An 11,671-nucleotide genomic window follows, 5' to 3' on the forward strand; every position below is an offset into this window, starting at 1 on the left:
TTGGACAACGAGCCCTTTACCACAACAGTTGTTACCCCAGGATGAAGTACCTTTTGACTCTTATTGAATGTCTGTGGATGCCAGGCACATTCCTTCTGATGATTATGAAGGGGGCTTTTCCAACATGCGCATACCCTCCCCCATACCTGAAGCGGGGTCTTCTTTCGTGGAGACACTCTTTCCAACATACCCCTTCTCATCATATTGGCCAGGGGAAACATCTGCAGTAAGGGAGTCACCACCTACTGGAGGGTCTAGTGCGCCAGAGTACACTCCAACTTTTTTCGAGCTGGCTCCAGTGGTTGAGGTCCCTTTCATTAACAACCCACCAGCACACTTTGTGGAATCTAGCACAGTTATGAACATTCTTTTTTTTTGTTATGTCATCTATCATTCGCCCCCTCTTTTTTTATCTCTTTTAATGAATTTCTTCCATCACCCTTTTACAGTGCCAGAAGGAGCAGATTATCAATCAGAAATATTCCGTCACATCCCACGATTCCTCGACATAAGGAATATAGACATGCACGATCAAAGCATGCAATTCCTACGTGAAGTGATTGCCAGACTGAACCCAGGCTCGCCCGAATCATTGGATCAATTTACGAACACTGCCAATGGTACCTTAAATGTTTTGTCGCAGATTGGAATGAAAGAAGATGAAATGATGTTCTAGGAAGGGTTGTGCCGTGAGGCTGAGTTTTATGTCCGACGATTGAAGTCTCTGTCAATCATACAAACCAGGGTCTCATTACATGATCTTCGTGAGAAGGTTAGAATTTGCCGAGAAATTGTTGATACTACCCATGATAACTTCACAAGGACTGCTGATGCTATGAGACGATATAATGAGAGATCTATGAGTACTTCAGCTGAAGTGGTCAAACTTTCTTCAAAGATAAAGAATCTCTGGAGGGAAATCAAAGATTCAATGTCCCGCAAGGTTGACCTCCAGGAAAAACAAAAAGTGCAAGCACGAGTAATCAAGAGGGAGCGTGATCGTTATTAGATTTTCCACCGCGCTGTGTAAGATGCTGAGGCTGCACTTACTCGGGCTGTAGAAGAATTGCATGTCGCTGAGATCGAACATCAGACCCTTGCCGAAGTGATGTCACAGCTTTAAGATCTACAAAATTGATTACTCTAATCGTAATTTCATATTGCTCTTTGTTGAAGATTATGCAACCCTCTTTATGTATATTTATTCTCTTTCTTGCACTCTCTTCGCATATATGTTTTTGTATTGACCTAAGTGTCAAATTTGCAATTGCTTTTGGCTCGGCTATAATAGCTTATTGAACCAGTTGGAATTGCTATTAGTCCAACGCTTTGTGCTAATGGACTTAATGATGACGAATCCCATTTAACATTTGAGGGTTTGCTCCCTTCTGTAATGTGCTTTCTGCGACGGACTTGATGAAGGGTTACCTGATTTGTCTTTATTGACTTGTCAGGAAATTTCCATTCCATTTTCCCTTTGCATTATGCTTTGACGGGCTTGATGAAGGAGTGCATGTTGATAACCCAGCCCTCGGGGCTTGCATTAGGTTAATGATTAGAGAGTCATCGGTCCAGAGCTTTGTGGATAACGGACTTGTTGATGACGAAATCCTCTTAGTCCAGCCATAGGCTTTTGATGAACTTTAAGATAGCTTTCTTCAGTCATCTGCTTTGTGCTTTGGCGGACTTGTTGAAGAAGAATTCCTTCGATCCTCGCTTTGTGCTTTACAAATTTGTTGAAGGATTTGTAAGTTTTGGATTTGGTCGATACTATTAAATGTAGGTAGTATCTTAATCCTTAACCATTTGAGGAGAATTTAATCTGAGTCACTTTAGTTCATCAGATCAAGAGTTCTAGAATTTGATAGCCTTTTGTCCTCTGGTTGCTGAGATGGGGGTTCCTCTATTACGGCCTTTCTTATGGCGTGTTGAGTAGATGGAGCTGCCAGCGATCCGGCCACATCGGGGCTTGTTGGATCCGACCTTCTACACCCATATAGGCTTCAGACTTGAGCCATGAGAAATATGCTTCCCAATGCTAATTTCACTGGAGTTGGTAGATTTAGAGTTCTCCTTTGTGGTTGAGGATTTTGGATCCCACGCACATTTAGTAGTTGCTCGTGACACTTCCTTCTTCCCACTGGAATTTTGATTATACGGTCAATTAGGAGAATTTAATAGACTACAAACACTTGAACTTATCAAATCAAATTGGCCTTCGTTCTTCCTACAGTCCTTACTAACGGGATGACGAAGTGGGGGTTCCGCTACTACGGTCGTTCTTATGGCATATTGAGTGGACAGAACTGTCAATGATCCGGCCATATTTGGGCGTGTTGGATCCGACCTTTTACACCCATTCGAACCTTAATCTTTAGACTGTCGAAAGACTTCAAGCTTTTTTGACTCAATTTGTTGGAGTGTGTAGTTACAAAAATCTCTTTCCTGACTTTTAAATATTGGTACATTGGAGAAGACGGAGTCTTACACTTTTTGAAGATGACCTGTATATACTTCGAAGAGAATTCATTGTATCTTCCTTAAGAGGATATTTGCATTGATAATTTTAAATATTTATTCGGGGATCTCGGCATGCAGCGCAATGTCGACCCGAATAAATATTTAAAATGCCCACTACTTCAAAGGGTCATTCTAGAATATAATAAATTTGAAAATTTGAAATTTTAAATATTTATTTGGGCATCTCGGCGTATAGCACGATTTCAACCCAAATAAATATTTAAAATGCCCCCTATCTCGCAGGGAGATTTCATATAAATCTTGTATTTAGAGATTTAAATATTTATTCGGGGATTTCGACAAACGGTACGATGTCGACCCGAAAAAAATATTTAAAATGCCCCAGTCTTATGGGGGGATTTTGTGAGTTCTTTGAAATACATTCTAGTGACACAAGAGAATTTCAAAATATAAAACATATACGCTAGTAAACATGTATAAAATACATAGTGCATTAAACAAAATATTTTCTTAGATGATTTTATGCGTAATACTTTTTTAGGTATCGACCATTGATCGACGGCATGGGCCTTTGACCGTGCAGATCGATAAGTTGATAGGCTCCTCCTTGGTATACCTTTTTGATGACAAAGGGGCCTTCCCAATTGGATACGAATTTGCCATCGATTTTTTGATGTGGGATGATTGGTCTTCTCAGCACCAGAACCAATTCTCCTTCTTGAAATGCTCGATGGCGCACCATCCGATCAAATGATTTCACCATTCTTGCTTGATAAATCTCCAAGTTCTGTTGAGCTTGCAGCCTAATCTCATCGAGTACATCGAGTTCTTCCATTCTTAGGTAAGCGTTTTGTTCTTGGGTTAGATCGTACTGAATTGCTACCCGGAGGGATGGTAGTTCAACTTCTAATGGCAACACTACTTCAACTCCAAATACCAGTGAATAAGGAGTGGCTTTGGTTGGTGTCTTATAGGTTATACGATATGCCCTTAACGCCTCTGTCATTTTTGTATGCCACTCTCTTTTATTCTTGGTAAGGATCTTCTTCAATAATTTAACTAGTGTCTTGTTGAAGGCTTCTGCCAAGCCATTTGCTCTTGGATTGTATATTGATGAATACCTCCAATCGATCTTGTGTCGATCAACAAACTTGTAAATTGTGGTGCTTTTGATTGCAGTACCATTGTCTGAGATTATGCGGCGTGGTACACTAAATCTGTAGACAACATTATGTGTAAAGAAGTTGATCACATGCTCAGATGTGACCTCTCTGAATGGAGCCGCCTCTGCCCACTTCGAGAAGTAGTCTGTTGCTGCCAAAATAAAGCGGTGCCCGGCTGACGATGGCGGATCTATCGGTCCGATTATATCTGTGCCCCAGCATTCGAATGGCCAGGATGCTATTGTTAGGTGCAGAGGATTTGGAGGTTGATGTATAATATCACCGTGGATTTGACACTCGTAACACCTCTTAGCATGGTCGATACTGTCTCTAAACATTGTTGGCCAATCATAGCCCATCCTTTTAATTTTTGCGGCTATTTTGGGACCTGACTGATGTGCACCGCAGAGTTTTTCGTGAACTTCTATTACCACTTTATCAGCTTCCTTGGTCCCTATACATCTTAGCCACATTTGATCAAAAGCTCGTCGGTATAACGTGTCATTAACAAATGCATACCGCAATGCTCTCTTCCTAATTTGCGTGGCAAGAGATTTATCGGTTGGGAGTTTGCTTTCTTTGAAATAGTCGATGAAGGGTTGCCTCCAATCGTCTTCTACTTCAACATCTAAGCAATGCAGCCATGATTCTGCAGCTTGACTAGCTTTACGTCTCTTGGCTACATGATATCCTTCTGGATAATTTTCCATAATAATCTGGTGAAGAGGTTGAGGGTCACTCGGAATTGTATCTCGTTTACTTGAATTTGATACTTCTTCTGCCCGCGGGAATGGCAATAGGGCGGGTTCCAACACCCGACAGTTATAAACTCCGATATATATAGGTCTCTTCTCGTTGGTATTCGCCATTTCCTTGGCCAATTTGAACAAGCAATCTACTTTGGCATTTTGTCCTCTTGGAACTTGAACTATTTTAACAGTTGGCACCTGCTTCAGGAGCTCAAGGGTCCGCCGGTGGTAATGTCCAAAACTTGATTTATCACAAGTTGAGAGTCGCCAAAGATTTGAAGATTTTAAATTTTGATATCGATTGCAATCTCCAGCCTTACTATCAAAGCTTCGTATTCGGCTTCATTATTGATCCGAGGTTCAGTCAAACTGAATGAAAATCTCATTATACCTACCCCGGGTCCACGAAAAGGAGATCGGCTCGGGCCCTCGTAATATTTGGAGGTCGGGCATGCTTAATTGATGATGCCCCATTGAAATACATCTCCCAGAATGGTAACTTTTCGCTTTCCTCGACCTGCATGATTTGCTCGTCAGGCAAATCATCATTAAGCGGGGAGTCTACCGGGATATGATGCGCGGCGAGAAAATCTGTCAAGGCTTGTCCCTTTACCGCTTTCTGTGGCATGTACGTGATATCAAATTGTAGTAATATCACTGCCCACCTGGCTAAACGACATGTCAACGCTAGTCTTGTCATCAAGAACTTCAATGGATCGATCTTTGATATCAAGGTAATCTTGTGGGAAAGAATATAGTGGCGGAGCTTTTGAACTGCAAAGATCAATGCCAAACAATGCTTCTCAATTGGGGAATAGCGGATTTCTACTCCAATCAATCTCCGACTGATGTAGTATAGTGCATTCTCCTTGCCTTCTTCGTTATGTTGGGCCAATAGTGCTCCGAGGGAGTCTTCTAATGCTGCCGTATACAGTAAAAGAGGTTTCCCCAGAATTGGTGCCGCAAGAATAGAAGGGTTCAATAAGTATTTCTTGATACTATTAAATGCTTCTTGGCATTCATCATCCCATTTAAAGGGGACATCTTTCTTCATCAACTTTGAAAATGGCTAGCACCTACCCGACATATTCAATATGAACCATCGAATGAAAGCTAGTTGCCCTTGTAACGAGCGAAGTTGACGAAGGTTTCTGGGAGGTGGCATCTCCATAATCGCCTTGATCTTATTTGGGTCAACTTCGATGCCTCGGTGTCTAACAACGTACCCCAAAAATTTGCCGGAAGAGACTCCAAAAGTACACTTGAGAGGATTCATCTTCAGATAATACTTCCTGATTCTTTCAAATACAATCCTTAAGTCATCCAAGTGGTCTCTTCGGTCCACTCTCTTGATAACAAGGTCGTCCACATAGCACTCGACCTTTTGATGTATTAACTCATCAAATATATGTGTCATTGCACGTTGATAAGTGGCACCAGCGTTCTTAAGGCCAAAGGGCATAACTATGTAACAGAAAATACGAATGGGCATTCTAAATGATGTGTGTTTTTCATCCTCAGTTGCCATCTTAATTTGATTGTAACCCGACGATCCGTCCATAAAAGAGAACATATCGTAGTTAGACGTGTTATTCACTAGTAGTTCTGATAATGGGAGCGGAAAGTCGTCTTTTGGACAAACCTTATTGAGGTCCCGAAAATCGATACAGATACGAATCTGACCGTTCTTCCTTCTTAACAGGGACAATATTGGCAATCCAATCAGCATAATTTTCTTCGCGGATAAAACCCGCTTCTATAAGCTTCTTTGTCTCTACAATCACCTGTTCTTCGATTTTCAATCTCATTCTCCTTGAAGCTTGTTTTACAGGCATTGCATCGTGCTTGATGGCTAACATGTGAACTGCCACATCAGGGGATAAGCCGGACATCTCGGCATATGTCCAGGCAAGCAATCCCTGAATTCACAAAGAAGCTCTTTCATTTCTTCCGCTTGGTCTTCTGATAAAAGGGAGCTAATGAAGGTTGGGAGAGGGTCTTCTTCAGTCCCCAAGTTGACTTCTTTTAGCTCATCCATAGTAGCTATCTGTCCACCATCTTCTAATTCTTCAGGTGCAGGCTTGGCCTCTACGAGCTGATCATCATAAGTATCAACTTCATATATTTTCTCTTCGTCGCTATCATCTAATTTGACTTCCCCGCATGTGATTGCTTGGCAAGTCTCCTTTTGGGGATATTTTTGCATGATGAATCCGAGATCTCTCCTTGCAACAATATCTTTCTTTCGTAATGGACGTGGATGTCTTCCATACCAAATGCTCAGGCAAAAGCGAAGTTGTTGTTTGGAGGTAGGAATATTAATTTGCTTTCGCAATATTTTCCGAATATTTTTGGTATTAAACCTAGGCATTCTCGTAGGTATTAGCTCTCCAGAATCAACGAGCCTACAAAACCAGTCGCAATTTGCTTCTTCTTCGCGCTCTCCACCTTCATAGAATAAACTTCCTGGCCCGCCCCTTTTTCTATGAGGTGGCACGTAGAATGTTACAAGTTATTAGAAATTATATACCTCCCGGGGAGTAATTTCCTTAAAATATTGCATGGGAATGCGCGTGACTACGAATACTCTATTCGAGATTGACAAGTTACCCATTCTTCTTGAGAATACACACTGCACATTGCTCATGTAGGTAGACTCATAATCATAGTCAGAATCTGAGTATTCAGCCTTCTTTTTCCCTTTGGTAATTGACTGACATGCCTTCCAAGATTTTGTAGGGGTGACCTCATCTTCATCTGTGTCGCTCCCTAGGTGAGGTAAATTTTTTCTTTCTTTAGTAGCGATTGCTGCTTTGGAAAGTGTTGGCGTTGCCTTGTTTCTCCCAACCTGCTTCTTTTCACCTTCTTGTTTTGGTCGCTTTATAGTTTTAGTACTCGACAACTGGACCTCAAGAGAGCTCGATGGCTTCAGCTTCTTTGGAATGAAATACTTGGCATCCTCATAAATTGTTGCTTTGTGCACTGCAAAGTCACCGGAGATCCTGAACTCTTCTCCATCCTTAAGGTACTTCATGCACTGATGTAGTGTTGATGGGACAATGCCATACTCATACAACCAAGGGCGACCCAGGAGATCCTTGAATGAAGTATCTGCATCAATCACATGAAATTTGGCTTCTGTATGAAGCTCCCCAAATGTTAGGGAGAGCATGAATGATCCTAGGGTCTTTTGGCCTTTCTCGTTGAAACCATGCACCATTAGCTTATCTGACCCGAGATGCTGCACATCGAGGCTTAACGATTTCAGTGCTTTCGAGCTTATAAGGTTGATGGAGGACCCAGGGTCGATCAGAATTCAGCTGATTATCATTTCGTCGCTCTCTACAGTAACGTAAAAAGGGCAGTTATGATTTGCCGTCCCAAGCATCATGTCTTCTTCGAAGAAGATGATGAACGGCTCGTTACGGTCTTGCAAGACTTCCGTCATGTTACATTCAGCAAAATATGCCTCATATCTTTCGGGGTCTTTGAGATCCTGAATCAAAGTCTCCCGAAGATCCTTAGACATTATCAGAGCATCGTATATGCTAAGCTGCGCCGGAATTCTCCTCAGATGAGATAAGATATTGTAATCTATCCCATTGATAGGAGTGTCTTTCTTTTTGGAGTCCTTAGGGATGATATCTTCATTACAACTATCTCATTCCCCTTATCTTTATTAGAGATTTCCTTCTTTAGCGGAGTTGGCAACACCTTACCGCTTCTTAATTGCACTTGCGCTATTTCATCTGGCACAGGCTCATTTAATGGAGTATTTTCCTCAGAGTCAGCCATCATAGCATCCAAAGACTCATTTTCTAGTTCAGAATCACCCTCTAATCTCACATGCCCTATTTGCGACGCTATATCCTGCTCGGACTCATTCTCATTTGAAAAAAACAGATCTTCTTCCGAACTATAATCCATTGATGATGCCACAAGATAAGTTTCAGAATCTGCTTCTTCGACGTATTTTTCTTTAGTTGGAGCCACTGGTGTTACTGAAATAACCCGGCAAGTTTCCACATGAAGAGAATCTTCACCCACCTCTTCTGCTTCAGCCACTTTAAGCTCAGACATAAAGTCAGCGAGCTTAATAGCACGTCTAACAGTTTGGTAATATTCATCCAAACTGTCAATGACCCTTTGAGTTGTTGTTTTCTTTTCATTAAGCTTCTTTAATTTGATCCTTCTTTTGGAAGACTGTACTTTTTTTATTTTAAATAACCGGCTTGATTGGGATGTTGTTTAGAAGTGGATGCTCGTGCCACAGGCATCCCTTTCAAATCCAGCACCGGGTGGGTAGGAGATTTCCACTTCATACCTGGAACTCTTTCGAGTTGTTTTAACATTCTTACAGTCTTCTTAGAGACCGCAGTCTCCCACATCCCTTCTTGGGCTGATTCTTTTTTGTTTCTTTCTTCTTTAGCCGGAGGTACGAAAGATGACGTAATCACTCGAGTCGACTCTTTTCTAGGGTGTGCCAACACATTATCCGACAATGTGACTTCTCCCTTCTGATATTTTCTTTCCAACCAATTCTTAAAGATGTAGCAATCTTCAATAGGATAACTAAGTACTCGGTGGTATTGGCAATAATTCGGGTCACCAGTATGTTTCGATTCTTCGGGCCTCTTGCACTCTGGCAGTTCTAGGCCAGCTTTTAATGCTTGTCGAAATAATTTGGCAACACTCTCCCTCTTAAACGAATATTCTTTATTCATTCTTTCTTTGAGGAACGGGAATGTTCGATCACCAGTTCCTATTATTTGCCTCGGGCGTTCTCCTCCACCCTGAAACATTCACGGCTTATCATTTCCTTCAAGAATCAGCTTTGGTTGGGGATTAGGGTTATATACTTGTTTCGGCTTGTCTTCATACTGTATCGGTTACTTGCCTTTATCTACATTGTAAGCCATTTGTTTTCCTTTATTAACTCTGGAGAAAAATGTAGAGTTGGCATCACCCCTTCTGGCACCCGAGGCTTTAGCTTTCTTGAGCTTATCAGAGTGATTTTCTGATTTTGATAAGTTCAACTTTTCGAACTTCGCCACTCTGTCGAGCAAGTCCTGAAATGTGGTGATGGTAGCCATACATAAAAATGGTTGTATCTTATCATCGATGTTTCCCATTAACAATTGCACGACATGTTCTTCTTCTAATTGCTGCTCACATTTCAAGCTCAAATTGCGCCAGCGAGTTATATATTTTTTCACTGACTCATCCCTCCTTCATTTATCTAAGGCGAGATCAGCGATTGTTATTTTTTCGGTCGCACTGGAAAACCTCTTCACGAACATGGCTTCTAACTCTGCAAATGTTCTTACAGAGTCCTTCGGCAATTCAGCATACCATTCGAACGCAGTCGAGGTTAAACTGCTGACAAATTGTCTGAAGAGCAGAGCGTCAACACCTCATGTATTACCACATGTGGTTTTAAATTAAGCCAAATATTATTTGGGGTTACTATTACTATTGAATGTGTTAAACTTCGGGACAGAATACCCCTTTGGGTATGGCACCTGGTCAAATTCAGCAGGATACGGACGGCCATTGCTCACTAGTTTTTCTGCCTGATCCAAAGCTATGACAGCTTTAATCTTCTCATTGATGATTGTCTCCAACTGCGCCACCGTCACAAGCTCGAATGTCCTTGCTACATTTTGAGGAGTAGGTTGGCGAACCAAACGATCATTCTCAATTCCTCCTTCATGTGAACCTCTTACTTCCGACACTTGGGGTGCAGGATGAGCTGGCGGATTAGCGAGACCACTACTTATCGCCTGATGATTGGTTTGTTGAGCAGGTGTAGGATTAGCAGTGATATTTCTCTGCATCATCTGCATCATCATAGTCATTTGCGTCATCATCTCAGTCATTTTGGCATTTAACTGAGCAAGTTCTTTATCTTTTGCCTTCATCTGACGATGCATTTGCCTTTGTGCCTCTGCTAGTGTGGTAGCATCAGGGAACAAAGGATTTTCTTCGAATTCCTCCTCTTCTTCATTCTCCAAGGAGTCAGCATCTCTATCGGCAGTGAATCCAGTCCCATATTGTCGTTGGTATACCCGCAAAGGTGGTCGCTCATCATCATGTTCCACCATATAGACCACTTCAACTCCCATGGTCTCTTCGTCATCTTCATCATTTTCTCGTGTACGGATCTCCGAGCGGCGTCTCCGCTGAATCTCCGGTTCATTACTTGGCACAAAAAACTCTTCGATCCGCGGGCTGCGATCGAAGTTAGTTTCTTCTTGGGATGATGCAGTTGGCTGATGATGGGATCCCATGGAGGATTCTCCAGGGTGTCGACCATCAAAGGAATAATTAGTTGGGACCTTCTTAGGAACCCATTTTTGATGACTTCTATTAATGGGGGCGGATCTCTGGGAGGTTGCACCATATGTCACGCCAGTACTTGTTTGTTTGTCAAGTGCTCTTCTTTCATATGGTCTTGACCTCCAAACTTGTTTGTCCTTTCGCTGGGCCCTTTCGACGGCGGATTCTTGGACACGTGGTCCAAGTGTCACACCCAATGTGCTTCCTGCGAAGTTGACTTAAATTTTCCTCGAGTCAACAAAGGTGGCAACTCTCTTGGTGGACATCTTCTGGCCTCAATCACCACTGGCCTTTGGTATTTCTTTTTCATCAACCCCCTTTCTTTTACCGTTTTTAGGACTCTGTGCACTTTGGCGGACAAAGTCTCGGGCTCTTTCTTCTTTTGAGGAGCAAGGGCTTGGGGTTGTTGCTCCCAAAATAATTGTTTAAGTTCACCAGTAGAGCTATTCCGTTTTACCTATTTCAAATTTTTAAACTTATTCTGAGTAGGAACACTCGCTTTCGGTTCTTGAGCAGGTAGTGTGGATGGGTGGACTTGTAGCATCTGCTGAGCTCGCAGTTCTGCATTCATCCTTCTCCTCTGCCTTCTTGATGGCCTTCCTCTAGATGAGGAGGCCTCAGCATCATTCCTTTCAGGCATAGATACCCAGCCGGCAAAGTGGTGGTAGTAGCATGCATCACAGAAATTTGTTTCCCGGCTATGACCTCTCTTGTTGTCGGGGTTTCAGAATTCGATAGCCTTTTGAAGACTGAGACCCTCTTCTGAGGGAACTCATTAGAAGTAACAACCCGGGCTGGTTGTGGTCGCTGTGGCATTGGAAACATCCGACGAGCAGCAACATCAGCAGCATAAGGCCTCATGGCAGGCTTTTTAGTATCAATGTCGTATACTGGGACGGCAGCAGCACTCGCAGTAGCTGCAGAGAATTGTAGCCCACC

This window comes from Dendrobium catenatum, unplaced genomic scaffold (genome assembly GCF_001605985.2).
Source record: "Dendrobium catenatum unplaced genomic scaffold, ASM160598v2 fragScaff_scaffold_1119, whole genome shotgun sequence".
Lineage (NCBI taxonomy): Eukaryota > Viridiplantae > Streptophyta > Magnoliopsida > Asparagales > Orchidaceae > Dendrobium > Dendrobium catenatum.